This window comes from Lactuca sativa, chromosome 8 (genome assembly GCF_002870075.4).
Source record: "Lactuca sativa cultivar Salinas chromosome 8, Lsat_Salinas_v11, whole genome shotgun sequence".
Taxonomy (NCBI): Eukaryota; Viridiplantae; Streptophyta; class Magnoliopsida; order Asterales; family Asteraceae; genus Lactuca; species Lactuca sativa.
In genome coordinates this window covers 130,926,701-130,943,116 of record NC_056630.2, presented here as the reverse complement: position 1 = coordinate 130,943,116, position 16,416 = coordinate 130,926,701, and the positions used below count along the sequence as shown (strand labels likewise).

At 37.6% G+C, this 16,416-nt stretch overlaps 1 non-coding gene across 1 annotated transcript; it reads left to right on the top strand.

Annotated features, from left to right (window-relative positions):
• The first annotated feature begins 3,585 nt into the window (after positions 1–3,585).
• Positions 3,586–3,691, top strand: LOC111906530 (small nucleolar RNA R71). Its single transcript, XR_002855244.1, has one exon. It is a non-coding gene; the product is annotated as a small nucleolar RNA R71 (small nucleolar RNA).
• Positions 3,692–16,416: the final 12,725 nt, after the last annotated feature.

Here is a 16,416-nt window from a genome sequence, read left to right as displayed (position 1 = left end):
GGGTCAAAATATGATATGACCTAGCCAGGCGAGTAACCAAATGCCCCCTGTAATCGGGCTCCCGGGCCTAGAATTGGCCGCTTTTTTCCCCATGAACCTCGCCAACATATAAGGTAAATCACAACAAACTCCCGAGGTAATAAGAGTCCACAAATAAAACAAATTCTGAATGGGGACCTTATCACCATGATGCTTGTGATTTATTGAAAAAGTGATTAGGCGATGTAAAAATCGGAAAATCGGATTCCGAATTTGTGACTCACTCGATTCACAAGTATTGTACTCATGGCTAGAAATGCCACGCCAGAACTGCACATCCATAATACCGGGAGTAAAATCCCGAATGCATCCAAGCAAGAACGGTATGAAAAACGGAGATTGCATCTCCACTTCGGTATAAAGCCCCATACACCAAGCGAATTCCCGAAGACTACACTCTCGATAAACACCACCCAAACGAAACACAAGTGCCAATTGTAGGTGAAATCCATGGTGCGTTCCTCGAAGCATACGGTAGAGAAAAACTCCACCGATAATTCCCAGTATACTGTTTCTTGAATGGCAAATAAATTCCTCCACCCGTGACAAGTGAAAGAAAATTGATCTCCAACATATGTCTTCGACCAATAGCGTGCCAATTGAGCAACCATTCCCACTCCACCGAGCCATCCCCAATCGATAATTGGGGCTATCACAAACTTCCTATTGTACAGCCATCCCAGTCGATTCTCGTAAGTAGTTAACAACGGTCGGGGAATGTTTTGAGGAAACTGATATAAGGGATTTATACTTGCTACATAAATTGGGTTTTCCTCCTGTGGAATAGCTCGTCGTGGTCCCATTTCTGCATACAAAATCAAACCAAAGCAGCAAACATCCAAAACATTAAAAAAATTTAAACCTGTCTGCCAGAAGTCACAACATGGCCAGGCTATGCCACGTTGTGGGCCGCAGTCGGTAACAGTTTTTGGATCGGTCCATTTGTATGCTGTATCTACCAAAATTAGTGCTTGGGGTTTGTTCCTATGGACATTTAAGGGACATGCAATCTAAAATCAACCACTAGATTCAACCAATTTCGTGAATCACCTAAACCCTAGCCATGAAAATTTTAAAATTGTAAGAACTAACTACAAATAATGAGTAGAACACATACCAAGTAGATTAATTGGCAAGATCTTGCAGTGAATTTGGAAGTAGATTAAGCAATCGGCTGTGGGGTTTTGTTGTTCCCGTTCGTGCGACAGTTTCAAGTGGGGAATGAGAATTATTGGTCAAAGGGTTTTAAGGAAATGGTTCTCCCCTGACTTTTTAAAGGCCACGACGTGGCTGGCTATGCCCACGTCGTGGAAACTGCCCAATTGCAAATTTTTAATAAAATCTCACATGTTAACTAATTACTTTTCATCTAATTCATTAATTAAAGTTCCCCACAACTAATTCTTTACTAATTATCAGTTATTTAGATGATGAGTTGATGTCTTTCCTAAAAAAGAGAAAAAAAAATTAAAAGAAAAGAAAATGCAAATTAAACTCGGGTTGCCTCCCGAGAAGTGCTTCTTTTTCTTGGAGTCTTCAGCTAGACTCTGTGCCTTCTACGTTGAATCTTCTGAAGAGTCAACCACCAAGATCTTTTGTTCCTTGAATCGCCTCTTGTAAGCTTGAACTCGCCTTTTATACGCCTTCTTTGAATTCTCCTTTTTAGCTTTTCCCTCTTCTTCAAGCTTGCGTTTTATGCCCTTGGTTTGTTCCTTGCACTCCATAGCATCCCCCTCCTATTTCACTACCGGCTTTGTTACTCTTGAAGTGACCTCCTCTTCATCACTTGTCATCTCCTCATCCTCTTTGCTCACCCAAGAAGGCGGACACTTGTAAGCTATGACTTTAATCAAATATGGAACAGATGCCCTCGGTTTTGTTCTTTTGACTTGATGAACTGCCTTGATCTCTTCTTCCATAAGCTTCTCCAGTTCTTCTAGTTCATTCTCTTCATTAATTGTGAACACCTCTTCTTTATCTTCTTGAAAGTCATCTTGTATTCCAAAGAATTCTTGTTCATCTCTAACCCTCAAAGTGAGCTTAGACTCACAGATGTCAACAAGAGCTCCATCAGTGTTAAGCAATGGACGACCAAGGATTATTGGAACATCGGGATCTTCTTTCATATCCAAGACTACAAATTCTATTGGAAAAACAAATTTTCCAATTTTCACCAAAATATCCTCCACGATGCCCCGGGGTTGTGTCACCGAACGATTTGCCATGTGAATCTTCATTTTTGTAGCCTTCATCTTCTGAATCTCCTATTTTTGATAAAATGAAAAAGGCATCAAATTAATGCTAGCCCCAGAATCGGATAAAGCATTAACCTTCATTTTATTCCCAAACTCACATGGAAGAGTGAGGCGTCCAGGATCCCCCATCTTTTCTGGTGTCTCTCCTAACACAGCTTTTGAAGTTTGTTCACTTAGAATCACTGTAGACTGCTTCTTTAATTGCCTTCGAGTGTCTATCAAATCTTGCAGTAATTTCTGGTTCTTGGGAGCTTTGGATAAGGACTCGACAAAGGGAGTATCAATTGGGATCCCCTTCACATGCTTTACAAACTCTAAATGCTCCTTCTCCAGTAGACTAAGTGCAGCTCGAGTGGGAAATGGAAAAGGTGGCTGATAAGCTGGAACGGGCTCAAAGGATTTTTGATCAGACATACGCCACGTCGTGGCCAGAGGAGTGCCACGTCGTGGCGAACCTGGTTCAGCAACTTTTCCACTTTCGATCTTTAATTTCTTGGGCTGCTGCGGTTCTTCTTCCAATGCCTCTAGGAACTCAGAGATTGCATCTTCTTCAGTATCGATGGCCATTACGTGAGATTGGGTCTTTACTTCGGGATTCTTCGGGGACAATTTTTCATGAACTAGAGTGGCTAGCTGACCAAATTGTAATTCAAGGTTATGGATGGAGGCTTGCCGATTCTTTATTAAGGTTTGTTGTTCCATAATAGCAGAATCAGTGGCATCGTGTCTCTTTTCTGAAGCTTCCATAAATTTCATCAAAATGGTCTCTAGGTCTGGTTTCTTCTCGACTGGTGGCTGCTCCTTTTGATAAAGGTCTCGACCTGTCTGCCTATACTTCTCTTCTTTTTGCTTCTTATACTCTTCATATGGCAGCCACTCCTTCTTCGGTTTCCTCCAGTCCTAATCAAACTTGTCCCCACTAGAGTAGCATACTTGAGCTTTTCTATTCCAAAACTCATCCACATTGCAGTCCTTGGTCAAGTGTGGACCACTACATCTCTCGCAACCCACTCTTATGGCATGTATTGACTGGTCCATTTGTGTTATCCTTCGATCCATATTATTTAGCATGACCATCATAGCTGCTATTTCTTCAGTTTGGTCCCCTCCACCGCCTTTGATTCCATCTTGCCTCGGGTTGTGGTATTCGCGAGAGTGCTTCACGAATTCTTCAATTAGCTCCTTGACCTCCCTTGGATTTTTCTTTGTCAAAGGTCCTTGAGAATCAAGGAGTTGTCTTGTCATCACGTTGACCCCATCATAGAAGATTGACATCTCTTGCTGCACATTTAGGCCATGCTGAGGGAAATTTCTGAGCAGGCCCTTGTACCGCTCCCATACTTCGTATAGTGACTCCCCCGGCTGTTGCTCAAAGTTGGCTATTTCCTTCTGAGTTTGGCTATCTTGGATGGCGGGCAAAACTGGTCCAGGAATTGCTCATGCATTTGAGCCCAAGTGGTGATTGTACCCGGTGGGAGTGCTTTTAACAACTCCTTAGCAGCTCCTTTGAAAGTGTTGGGAATCATCCTAAGCAAGACTGTGATCCGGAATGTCGTTGACTTCATCTAGATGCTTAAAAGCATCCTCATGATCTTTCCCGAAAAATGGGATGTCCTTCAGTGCAGTCAGTATGTGTCCCTTCAGCTCGAATGTGGCAGTGGCAGGTATTGCGGGTTGGACTAAACCCGGACCCACATCTTCTCGGATCCGCTTCTTGTAAGCTCCCATGGACATTTCTTCAATTGCTGCCATCTCGTTCCTTGGCTCGTTCTCGGGTTCGCTCGTGTGTTCTTCAAATTCCGGCTCGGTATCGCTTTCAGACTCGGTTTGGACGGGTGTATGATCCAAATGCTCAAGATTGCTCTTGTGCCTCGCGGATGAACTTGACTCTCCTGTCTTCTTTCCCGACTTCCTAGAAAAAGCTGACTTCAATTCTTGTAAGGGCGTCTTTTTCTTGTGAAGTGCAGACTCGGGATCTTCAAGTGGTGGCACCAAGTGTGTGTTTGAGCTTCTGGTCATGAACTCCTGCAACTTGCTAAACTAAAAACGTAAAACTGAACTAAAATAAGAAAAACTAACTACAAACGAAAAATCTAGTTTTTTTAACTGTCCACGTCATGGCAGGTATATGGCCACGCCGTGGACTCTGTGATTGACATAAAATTTTATTTTGCTGAAAAATTAACTTTTTGTGGTTTTTACTCCACAAGAAGGATTGATTAATTTAATGCAAATAAATAAAAAAAACTAAAAACTAAGCCGTTCCCCGGTAACGGCGCCAAAAACTTGATGTGCACAAAAGTACTCACTAATTTTAATATTTATAACCTAACAAACTTAACTAACTATGCACTTATAGGCAGTGTACCTAGTCAGATTACAGTATAGCTTGGGTAAGTCGGGTGTCGATCACAGGGAACGGTGTTCTAATTAATTTACTTACTATCAAATTAACCTAATTTATTAACAAGTTTAAAGGGGGTTTTATCTGGTTTTACAAGATCAGATGAACTTAAATCAAAATTAATAAATAAAAACACACTCTTGTTTAGTTTGAATCCACTTCCCCCTTATGGCTAGCTAATGATTACAGATTATTAAGTTGGTTTTTAGTTGTATTAGTAATTTAGTTCTAACTTACCAATAACTAACTAATTCATGTCAAACCATGTATGTTCACACATAATTAAACACAGAACTAATTATGAATGTAAATATGCTATGGAAGATTTGTTGTATAAACGCAATTGTGATCACAATACACGTTCTCTAGCACAGCTAAGCTTTATTTATTCTAATTACTAACTAAGATTGGTCAATCCTAGCTCTAATAATTCAATGTTCACTAAATCATTAGGTAAACAAGTTCATGCAGTTTAATGGTCACTATGCTACACAGAACATGCAATCAAGCAATTAGAAAAACAAATAACAGCATGCTAGGTTATACAAATCAAACACAAGCAATTTTTTTACCAACTAAACTTAATCCATAAACATTGAACTATTCATAAGTTTAAAGCTTCATCTAGCTAAACAAGAGTAGCTAGATTCAGCTGCTCATCATAGCAACTAAACCAACACAACTAAAAGTAATGAAAGACATATTCTAATTTAACTAAGATATAAACCTCTATTCTTTTTGGTGTTGAAAACCTTATTCCAGAACCCTTCTTTCGCTCTGAATCGTTTTCTAGAATTATTTTCTCCAGCCAAAAGCTTTTCTTTTTCGTAATAATCAGGAGAACTTAAATAATCTCCAAAAACTCGCGCCACGTCGTGGCCAGCTTTGCCACGTCGTGGGCTTCAAGCTATTCGTATCCTCCAAGGAAATCCTCCGCGTCGCGATGTCTATCTTCTGGAAACCTCTTGCCACGTCGTGGCCGACTTTGCCACGTTGTGAATTCAGTATTTATCGTGGATTTATTCTTTTCTTGTCTTTCAAGCCTCCCATGTTCCACATATTGTCACTTTTGGTCCCTTTCTTCTAAAATCCTTTTAATTGACTGAAAATAACAATTTAAAGTCATAAGTATCATTATTCTAAACATAAGATCAATTTATTAATAAAAATGTACTTAAATATTGCCTAAAAATAAGTATAAATATGGCAATATCAACATGCAATTCAAAGGCTCATACAATCAGGCATAACCTAAACAGGCTATCATATCACTGACTGATCAGTACTAACATGCAAGTCTACAAGCACATAAAATAGGCATATAAGGCATCCTCCTAGTTCCTTAGCCCTAATCTAGCATGCAGTTCTCATAGTCATATCATATCATACCATAACATAACATGTATGGGTATCTTTGGGAAAACTTACTTGAGCTCGGCTGATTGCACGCATCACACACTTTGTTCTTCTCAAAGTTCCTTTCTCTTTTCAGATTCTTTTCAAACTCCTTTTTATAAAATGGTTTTTGTCACACCCCAAAACCAAGAACGGCGGAAACGTTCTGGGACGGAGGACGTCATGTAAAGTATCACAACACATTATAACAGTAAATAAGCAAACACCATCATCCATTGCATTAAATATATAATTTTAATACAAGTGTGTTCCGTACAGTTATAGACACCAAAAAGTAAATCAAAATAATAAGATGAGTCTTGGATGCGCTCCATCTTCTCAAAAGATGGCCTCAGTACCTGTCTACTGATGACCTGAGAATACAAGTTATTTTGAAAGAGTTTATCATCATTAAGCTGGTGAGTTCATAAATATTTTAGTGTCAGTGTTTGTATCAAAACGTTTGAACGTGGTTTTAAACATGAGTTTGTAAACATTGGTGATAAAAGTATGTGAATGTTTGTACGTGTTTGTAAAACTTTGAATCTCTCAGAAAAACCTATATTTTCTATTAAAAGTAGCCTTCTACCAAGGCGTAACTGTTTTGTATGTTCGTGTATTGTAAAAGTGTGTAATTTTCCCAAGTGTAACTATCATTAACAAAATATAGTTTGTACATTAATGTTTAAGTGAAAAGATCACTAAATGTATGTAAAGGGTAAACTATTGTAGTACTGTAGTGTTGTATTATAGGAACTACTGCTGTACTAACTACCTTAAACCAGATTTATATTAAGGTATCATGTGATTAATTGTACCATACTATCGACTGGGTAACAATGACAAATGTAGGTCGTAAAAAGGTATGACGTTTGGCACCCGCAGACCTGCAGGTCCGGCTGTAGCTAGCAGCAAGGTGTAGGATAGTCAATCCAGTATAGATCTATACGCAAACTCACGCTCTCCCTCCAGGAGACTCTGGCTAAAACTCGGGCCATGTCTTTTAAGGCATGCCTCGATACATTGGATCACAATTTTGTCAACGTATTCATGTATATGTAATGTATTGTTACTCGTTCTAGTATCGTTGTATATGTTCTCTCTCTAGTATAGTTGTATATGTTCTTCTTCTAGTATAATTGTATATGTTTTTCTTCTAGTATAGTTGTATATATTCTTCTTCTAGTATAGTTGTATATGTCCTTCTTCTAGTATAGTTGTATATGTTCTTTTTCTAGTATAGTTGTATATGTTCTCATTGTAATGTAATGTATATGTTCTCATAGTAATAAGTACTGACTCATGAATGAACTGACTCATTGATCTAGCAATAGTATAAGTATGATCATGTGCTACCCCGATGGTAGCTTACTAATGATGTAACTAGTACACATGAATATGGAAGCACTTTTATGTCTATATATGTACACATGATATATAATTAATATTGAAACGACCTTCTGACGGCTACCCGATATCCCACCAGACCACATCTCAAGCGTGAAAAGGAAATAGGGCGGATGGCCTTCCTAAGCCTTTTAAACACTGCTTATATAACTATACATATACGGGCATGTAATTTATAATAAGTGTAACAAAGTTTAAGTAAAAGTATTTGATAAGTAAAAGAGTTTGTAAAGCAGTTTGAAGTGAAACAGTTTGATAAACAGTTTGAATAGTAATAAAATCATTGGTTTTGTAGTTATTAATCATATGTGATTGATGTAATAACTATAAGTATTCAACTTGTATTCCCCACCATTAAAGCATTTAAAACATTTAAAAGTATTTCAAAGGTTAGTTAAGGGGTATGAACTCACTTGTGGTGAGTGGATTGGATTGAAGTGTCGGGTACGGTGCTAGGTGACAAATGAAGACTTGTACACATGCACGAGCCTAGTTATCATATAATGAACATATATATAACTAATTAGCCAAATTATAACTAATACAATAAGTTGGGACACTCTAGAACATGAAAACACTATGTTTCAAGTGCTAAAGATCACAAGGATTGCATCCAAGTGTTGGTAGGGCAAAGCTAGGGTGTTTGGGGTTCAAGGGTAAACTCCTTTGGAGTTTATGGTTTTGATGGTCATAACTCAAGGAGTTTACGGCAGTAAACTCTAGAGTTTACGGTCGTAAACTCTAGTCCTAATGACCAAGTGTTGTTTTGGGGTTTAGCAAGCCTTTTGAAGCAATTCTACTAAGTGGTTTGGCCTTTGGAAGGAACTAGGGCAACAAAACACCCCCTTTGAGGAGTTTACGGCCTCATGGTCATTTCCCTTCGGGTTTACTACCATAAACCCATATGGAAAAGAGTATTTCCATGTTTTCAAGTCCTTAACACAACTAGGTAATTATGTAAGCTAGTTTTTAGGCCTAAGGAAAGAAAATTACCCATTTGTACACACTTTAGGGTGTTTACGGTTTTCGGAGATCCCCAAACCGTAAACACCTATAAATGTTGGATTTTGGTGTTTTTCAAGGCTTAAACACATCAAGGGAAGGTTTAAACATATCAAGGATGGCTTAAACATCAAACTAGGGCTTAGATAAGGACTTAGGCACACTTTGGTGCCCTTTATGGTGTTTACGGCCCAAGCATCTTCTAGGACCGTGAACACCTCAATCCTTGTGTTCTTGGCATAATTTCTTGATGTTTAAATGTAATACTAGCTTAATAACACTCAAGGATGGAAGTACTTACTATAATGAAGCTTGATTTGAGCTAAAAGTCCAAGAACACTTAGTGTGTGTTCTTGGTATTCTTGGTGTTTTTGGAAATCTAGACAAAATACATAAATGAATGGATGAATAGATGCACAAACACTAGATTAAGTGTTTTACTAACTTGAAATGGTTAGAACACTTACAACTTTGAAGATTTGGAATAAAATCTTAGATGGTACTTGAAAGGATATTTTGGAGTTTACTCTTTTGATATTTGGGGAGTAAACACAAATGACTAACTTTTTGGGGAGTAAACTCATACATAGGTATGACTTCACGGTTTTTGGGTGATTTTTCAACCCAAACATAAAAGTTTGGTTGGGAATTTCTAAGACGCGAAGTGTTTGCGGTTTTTAAAATTCAAAACCCGAGACGACACTTTCTTTCACCCATTCGTTTAAAAATAATATTAAAAAAATCAAACGAATCTTTATATTTCTTAAAAACAAGAAATAATGACATTAACTTATGATACGAAGTGGTTGACTTTTAGGGTTTGACCGAATGGAAATTTCGGGTTGTCACATCATCCCCCTGTTAAAGGGAATTTCGTCTCGAAATTAAAGTCTAAACAAATAAAGTAGTTACAAATAACTAAGAAAAAAGATGAGGGTATTTCAGTTTCATCTGATCCTCACGCTCCCAAGTGAATTCCGGTCCTCGCTTGGTGTTCCAGCGAACCTTCATAATCAGGATACGACTTTGCTTCGTTTGCTTGACTTCCCGATCCATGACCTCTACTGGTTCTTCCACGAAGTTAAGGCTCTCGTTGATCTTGATCTCGTTGAGTGGGATTACAAGAGTCTCGTCAGACAAACACTTTTTCAAGTTAGATACGTGGAATGTAGAATGTACGTTACGAAGTTCGTCTGGTAGATTGAGTTTGTAAGCTACAAGGCCGATTCTTGCAAGAATCTCGAAGGGTCCTATATATCTCGGATTAAGCTTCCCACGCTTACCGAAGGGTATCAAGCCCTTCCAGGGTGAGACTTTAAGAAGGACTCGGTCTCCCACCTGGAATTCCAAAGGTTTCCTTCGCTTATCCGCGTAGCTCTTCGGCCCAAATGGCAGAGAAGACATACACTTTCTGATTAAACATTTTGGTAGATTTCAGGCTTTCAGCCTTGTCTAACCTTCTGCTAATGCCATAGAATAGAAATCATTCTCTTACTGAGACATGTTCTAGATGGCCAGAGGCTACATACCAGTACCAACGTGAATCTAAGTGCTTTCACTGATCACATGGTCAAAGATATTTCTTTGCTATTAAAAATAGCGAATAAAAATAACACGAGAAAATAACCCGGAATAATAACACTAAAAGGCACATAGAACATATAACACATAACATACAATTGTTCCTATATATTAAACTCACCATGAAATAACCGGAGGCTAAAATAGTAAATTTGAGCAGCATTTCGGCTCCAAATATGACTTTATTCGTTGAAAACCGAGAGATTTATTGAAAAACCGGGCTCTGCAAAAGTAGAGCTTCAAAACCGAAAAGATAATTTTTTCGGGCTTCTCGGGAACTTCGGGACGTGTTTCGGGTGCTAAAATTGATATTGGGGCTTTGGGGGATGTCAAAATAATAAAAATATTAAAAAGGGGGTGAAAATTGGAAATTTTCCAAAATTACTCGAGAAGGCTCGCAAGCCTGTTATTTGTGCGGCGAGAATGCGAGGGTTCGTCGAGAAGGAGGAGTCAGCGAGGCAGGTGGCAGCCGCGGAGCGAAGCCAGGTGGCGGGTGCGAGCTTCGGATACGTGGCGCTCTTGGATTGGACCAGCGCCTCGGATGCGAGGAGTGACTGTACACGCGTCGGCTGCTGCTTCGGCTGAGTCATCGACATCGGACATGGGGCGCGCCTGACGTGGCTCGCATCGGATACGTGTCGCACGAGGAGCGAGGGTGATGTGGCCGAACTCAGGCCATGCGATTTTTCTCGGATTTCGCAATTATTCTCGATTTTTGTGCTAAAAATTCTAAAATCCATAACTTTCGCATACTAGCTCCGTTTTTAACGTTCTTTATATGCACACGTAGGTAAAATTATGATTTACAGCTTTCATTTAGACTTCATCGGCTAATTTTTAATTTCTTTTTAATATTATTATTTTTAACAGACCGGGACTGGTAAATCCGTTAAAAATTCATAACTTCTTCATCCGACATCCGTTTTCGTCATACTTTTAACCGTTGTACTACTATTGACGAGATCTTCAATTCTCGGTTAGGTTGTGTTGGCTAAAAATCACTCGATCCAAAATTCGAGTTTTTAGTTGTCTACTGCTAAGCTGAAACTTAGAAAAATCATAACTTCCTCATACGAAGTCAGATTTTGGCGTTCTTTTTATCGAACTTCTCGGTGTAATGAATACTACAAATTTCATTTAGATCACTAAGGCTAAAAAGTAGTTTATCAAAAACTCACTTTTTACGTCATTCGGTGTCGCGCCGGTTTTGTCGCGGATCTTCGATTGGTCATAACATCTTCGTTATAACTCGGATTTCGACGAGGTTTTCGCCTACAAGTTTCTAACGAGATTATTTACAACTTTCAATATTAAAATTTTACTTATTTCAAATTTTATATATTCGCTAAATTTTGCTATTTGGCTTTTAATTGGAATGTATAAGACTTCCAATATTTTCTGAGTGATTTTAAACATAGTTTTACTTCATTTCTAGTAAAAACTATATGTTAGAACTCAAAACTCAATTTCACATAATATTTCAGAATATTATTCTCTTTTATAATTTACAATACACGATTTGAAAACGTGTATGTTACAAATACGTCATCCTTTTGAGGATTTCGTTCACGGAATCATAACGATTAAAATAAATGAGGATACTTCACTCTTATTTCATTCTTATTTTCCCAAGTATAATTTGGGCCTCGATGGTGTTTCCACTTGACAAGCACCAAATTCATTTCTCTATTACGTGTATTAGTCGTTCATTCGTTTACGATCTTTTCAGATTTTTCTACATATCTTAACTTATTATCCAATTTCTCTTTGGATAACGGAATCGTTTCGTCATATATGCTCAAGCATTTGCGAAGATAACTCACATGAAATACATCATGAATACCTGCCAAATCTCAGGCAGTTCCAATCGGTATGCTTGATTACCAATTCTCTAGATAATTTTTTTTTGAAAAGTCCAACAAATTTAGGACTCAATCTCCTTTTCTTCTCAAATTTCATAATACCTTTCCACGGGGTTACCTTCAGTATCACCCACTTGGAATTCTATGGGTCGTCTCCTCCATTTCTACATAGGATTTTTGTCGATCCTGGGCTGCTTTCATTCTTTATCGTATAATTTGATTCTTATCAGTGGTGTCTTGAATCATTTCAGGGCCTCCAAGGATCTTTTGTCCTACATCACACGAACATAATGGAGTACGACTTTTACGACCATATAATGCTTCATATGATGACATTTTGATTGAAGCGTGGTAACTGTTATTATACGAAAATTCTACAAGAATAAGTACTTGTCCTAGTTACCACCGAATTCCAAGACACATGCACGAAGTATATCTTCTACTGTTTGGATCGTTCTCTCCGTTTGACTATCTGTCTGGGGATGATAAGTTGTGCTGAGAGCAACTCGAGATCCCAATTCATGTTTCATACTCGCCTAAAAGTGAGAAGTGAAGCGTGTATCACGATTGGAAATAATCTTTAGTGGCATACCATGTCTCGCCACAATTTCGTCTAAGTAAACTTGTGCGTATTTCTCCATTAGAATCGTTGTAGGTATGGCGAGAAAATATGCACTCTTAGTTAGCTTGTCGATAATTACCCAAATGTTATAATTCTATATAAGAGTCTCTTGCAATTAGAGTAGCACCAGACATAAGGTCAATTCGGAATTCTGCTTGTCTATCCGGGGTAGTCCAGGCAATTCGTCGGGAAGATCATTAAATAATGGAAACATAATTTATAATTTTCTTACCCTCTCTTGAGATATTAACTGCATTAGCCGGATAAGTAGAATATCCCTTCGATATAAATTTATGAGTTTTTAATAAAGAAGTTATTATTTTCAACATAGACATAAATAGTATCCTCTTCTTCGATAGGGATGCATACTATCTCTTTGTAGCATAAGAGTTTTGCATGGTTCTTAGACAAGCAATCCATTCCGAAAATAATATCAAAGTTGGGCAAGGAGATAGGAATTAGGTTAGCAAAAATATTATAACCTTCAATTTCTATGACACTATCCCTATAGACTTTATCAGCAAGTAATGATATACCTCCTATGTTATTTATATGAAATGATTGAACAATTGCGTAATAAGCAATTTGAAAAGAATGTGTGAATTTGTAAGGCACGAAAGAATCTGGGGCATCACAACAAATATGATATGAGCGGATCTAGAGTTTATGAGAAAATTACTAATCACAACATTCGAGTCCTAACTTACTTCTTCTGTGGTAATCTAAATTGTACAATATTTAACTTTTGGTTTGCCAAATGATTTTCAAACTCTTCAAACTTCTTAGTTACTAGCGGTTCTCAAACCTGCACCAGCTCATCATTCTCTAGTGGACCTTCGATCCTAATCTTTGCGTTAAAACTCAATTCTCGTTGCAGACTCCTGCTCCTTCTTGGTTTATAGACTAAACCCAAGATAAGTTCTTTACTTTTGCTAAAACAACAACTAGAATGGTCATATTCTAATGACCTTTGATTTTATAACACACAAGACACATAACGAACCAAACTCTTGTATTAGAATCAGATCGAATAAATTGAGCTAATGGAATAAAGAAAACAAAAAGATTTTGATCAGCACGTGGATGCTTCGAAACAGAAAGAATAGCATTATGTATCTCTAATTCGTGCTTTCGGACATACACACTAGTTTTGTCAAATGAAAGAATATTCCGATTGATTACGAAATCACGAATTTCATGCTGTAATCCTTCCATGAATAACTAAATTCTGCATCGCCTTCATAATAGGTAACATGTCTAGTTAAAGGTTGCTCAATTCTTTAATGAAGATCGTTATATGTCACACCCCAAAACCAAGAACGACAGAAACGTTTCGGGGTGGAGGACGTAATGTACAGTATCACAAACAATGTAAAGTAGTAAACAAGCAACAACATCATCCATTGCATTAAAAGTAAAGTTTTAATACATGTGTGTTCTTTCAATGTAATAAGACACCAAAAATACAATCAAAATAAAAGATGAGTCTTGTCTGTGCTCCGTCTTCTCAAAACCTGGCCATCGTACCTGTCTACTGGTGACCTGAGAATACAAGTTATTTTGAAAGCGAGTATCAGCCTAAAGCTGGTGAATTCATAAGTAATTAAGTGTCATTGTCTTGTTTTGGGAAAGCTATTATGAATGCCCTGTAAATCTTTAAATGAAACAGTTGATGTAAGTAATGAAAAACCGTAGAAAATCCCTTATTTTCTACTAGTATGAGATGTAGTCTTCTACCAAGACCCGAATGTTTTGTAAGTAAAATGATAGTTTTTCCTTTCTATTGACGAGTACTAAAAGTACTTAGTCTAACTCCTCGTTTATGTGAATGTATCACAAAATAAAGTAATAGGGAAATGTACTAATGTAATTGTTATCCTTTGGTACTAGGACTAACACGGCATCGCGGTTAGCGAAATGTATAAACTAATGAAAATCCGTAGATTGTTCAATTGTCCTCTGTAGCTACAGCAGGTAGGAGGAAGGGTTAGTCCCGTAATCGATTTCCTAATATAAGTATTAACCATAGGCATCCGTAGATCTTCATCAACCTATGTAGCGAACAGTAGGCCCGGGGAATGGTTAGTCCCGTAACTGTATTCTAATATAAGTAATAACTGTAGGCATCTGTAGATGTTCATCAACTACTGGTGCTAATCAGGTGGGCTTCGAAATGGTTAGTCCCGTCTAGATATCCCGTTGAACTGGGATAGGCAGGATAATTTACACAGAAGGTACTAATAAATATTCCTCGTAACTCTAGGTACAAGTATCCATGTAAGTGTATACAGGAAAATGTATCTATGTAATGGTACTCATATAATGTATTCATGTAAGGTACTCATGTAATGTATTCATGTAAGGTACTCATGTAATGTATTCATGTAAGGTACTCATGTAATGTATAGTGTAGACTCATGAATGAACTGACTCTGATGTAATTCCTTGTGATAGGAATAATGTTATGTATCTCCTAACTATCCCCATAATAGTTAATTGGAAGGTAATTGATTGTCCAAACAGGTTTATACACCCTTGCTACACAAGAGTGTGGGAAACTGAATGAAGGATGAAAACTATAAGATCAATACATATAAAAGAACATAAGTTTATAGATATAGTTTTGTTCAAGAGGGTAAAAATGGTTTTGTAAAACATCTATGAGTTTTGAACAATAATTAACAATGACTTGATTTCATTTTAATAAACATTTCAAACGTAATAATTTTGCTATTAAGATATTTTTAAGATATAAAACCATTTCATGCATCACATTTTGTAGTATGTGAAATCTGCTGAATGAAAACACAGTTATAAATACATATGATTGATTTAATAACATGTTGTTTTCTACCTGTATTCCCCCATTAAAGCATTTAAAATCATTTAAAACATTGATTAAGGGGTATGAACTCACCTGAAGGTGGTGGTTTGGATGTACTGAACGGTGTAGGATTGTTAGGTGTAAAGTGAGGACTTGTACACACACTATGATCCTAATGAACATATAATCACACATATATGCACCTAATTAGTCTTAAACTACTAATTGTAAATGTTAAGACATCCTAGAACATGATAAACACTTTATATAAGTGTTATAAGCCCTAAGGATTGCATCTAAGTTGTTGTGGGACAAGGCAATTGGGTTTAGAGTTCCTAAGGACCCTATACATGAGTTTACTCTCCAATAAACCTCACACAAGGAGTTCACAGTCGTAAACCATTGATTTTACGACCGTAAGCTCCTAATCTTAATGACATTTTGTGGTTTGAAGTGTTACATGATCCCTAGAAGCAATTCTACTTGGTGGTTTAATCCTTGGAAGGGTTAAGGGCATTAAGACACTCCTTTGAGGAGTTTACGGCCCCAAGTCCATTCCCTTTTGAGTTTACTGCCATAAACTCATATGGGAAGGGGTATTTTAATGTTTTCAAGTTTCATGCTCATCTAGGATAGGTTCTAGACATTTATCTAAGGCTAATGAAGGCCTTAGGCACACTTTGGTACCCTTGATTGATGTTCACGGCCCAAATACCATTTCCCTTAGAGATTACGGCCATAATCTCTCATGGGGATGGTTTTTTGATGTTTTAAGGTCCTTGATTTAACTAGGAGTAAATCTATGTATTTGTCCAAGGCTTTAGGAGTGGTTAAAGCAATCTTTGGCACTTGAATTTGGAGTTCACGGTCCAAGAACTTCTTGGGCCGTGAACACCTTACTCTTGGTGTTCATGGATGAATTCAAGTCTTATTTAACCTAACACACAAGCCTAAGGTAGTTATATAGCAAGGGGAATGGACTAGGCATCATTTTAAGAGTTTACTCCCCAAGCTGTTCTTGGGCG